A 1678-nucleotide genomic window follows, 5' to 3' on the forward strand; every position below is an offset into this window, starting at 1 on the left:
CGGTTCCACTAAGGTCCTCAATGCGTGAGTTTGAGGCATCGGTCCGCCATGAGATGAGGAGACGGTTCCAACTTAGTTTCTGTCGGCAGCGAAACCGCGTCTCAAGCTGAGGACGTTCCGATAGCGTTGTGGATTTTGGTCACGGCGCCGAGGGACGGTTCCTCACTGAGAACCGTCTCTCACAGACCGGTCTTCTCGAGAAGACCGGGTCTCGGGGACGACACAGTTTCAAAAAGGATTTTATGCAATCCTAGTCTACTTCTAAGTCTTCTAAACATATAATAAGCTTATTTGGGTTATTCTAAAAGTTATAAGGCTTCCTGAATATTTACTGATTCTACAACCCTAGGAAAATTATTTTTTCGTTTTTTGTGATTCGGTTTTCACGATAACAAGTTTCGGAGAATCAACAATCGACGTGATTCTATCGATTAGTTATCAGAATTTCTTCGAGAATCAAGTTATGTTTGATTAGAAGAAAACCTCGATTAGGCTTATGTATTCAAATGGTTAAATCATCCACAATCTTCGATTCTACAAGCGCTTGCCGAAGCTGAGTCTCGGCGTGTGATTTTGGCTCTAGGAAGCGAGTTTCGAGTGCACGCTTGACGGAGTGACGGCTTGTTGACGCCTGCGGGTCAGTTGCAGGCAAGGTCGTTTGGTGGATTCCTAATTCGAGTCGAGCCATGACGAAGACACATCAACAAGAAATCGGTAATTGAGTGTGCTTTTTTGTCAAAATCAACTGTGTACTCAGCTTTTTCTAGTGGATTTCGCCGTGTGATCGGACAGACCCGTGTTTTTCACTCCGATTTGAGTTTTCCATGTTAACTTCTCGGGTGGCTTTATTTCCGGCTACTTTGTTATTTTGCATCGAAGGATTTTTGGAGTTTGCCCGTTTTACACTATTCACCCCGCCTCTAGTGTTACTTACCTTTTATGGATCCTCGGATCCATTATCTGTACAACTTGCCAACAATGCCTCAAATGGCGCCATCGCTTATACTCTGTAACTGTTATTGTAACAGCGAACCCGCCTATTGCAACATACTCATGCCATCTCTCCGAGCATTTCAAGCACACATGCGCCGGACATGTCCCTCGAGTACTGAGATTTCCTCTCAGAGTTGTCCATCACTCTGAGGATGAAACGCCGTATAAAATCGGAGCGTAATGCGCGTGTGGGCGTGCCTAGAGCACCTGCAAGCTCCTCCAGAATGAAAGAACCTGGGGGGGTCTCGATCTGATACAATCGAACACGGAAACCCATTGCAATTACAATAATCTCGTCCAATTAAACCTGGGCCACCTATCTCAGACCATATGGTGTCGGATCGACCAAGAGAGTGAGCCCGATTTTGTTTAAACTGTCACAACCACCCCAGGTATGGCGTCCATATGTCCAGTTGGCAGGATCGGCGAAGTCGACACAAAATCAGCGCCGCATCCTCCTATTTCCACAACGGGATGGATAAGCTTTGTGCACTTGCCCATGGAACGTGATGCTCGGCCTTCCCTGTTGCGAGGTCCAACACTGCGCCACGAACTCTCCCAGACGTCCTTTCTCATGCCGGCACCAATAATGCAACCGTTAGATTCCTTGCCTAATCTTAGTGAGCCCCGGCCCGGTGATACTATACGTGGGAATGATGCCGGCCTCTTGCAACACCCTCTACGG

Source organism: Ananas comosus, unplaced genomic scaffold (assembly GCF_001540865.1).
Source record: "Ananas comosus cultivar F153 unplaced genomic scaffold, ASM154086v1, whole genome shotgun sequence".
In the NCBI taxonomy this organism is placed as follows: Eukaryota; Viridiplantae; Streptophyta; class Magnoliopsida; order Poales; family Bromeliaceae; genus Ananas; species Ananas comosus.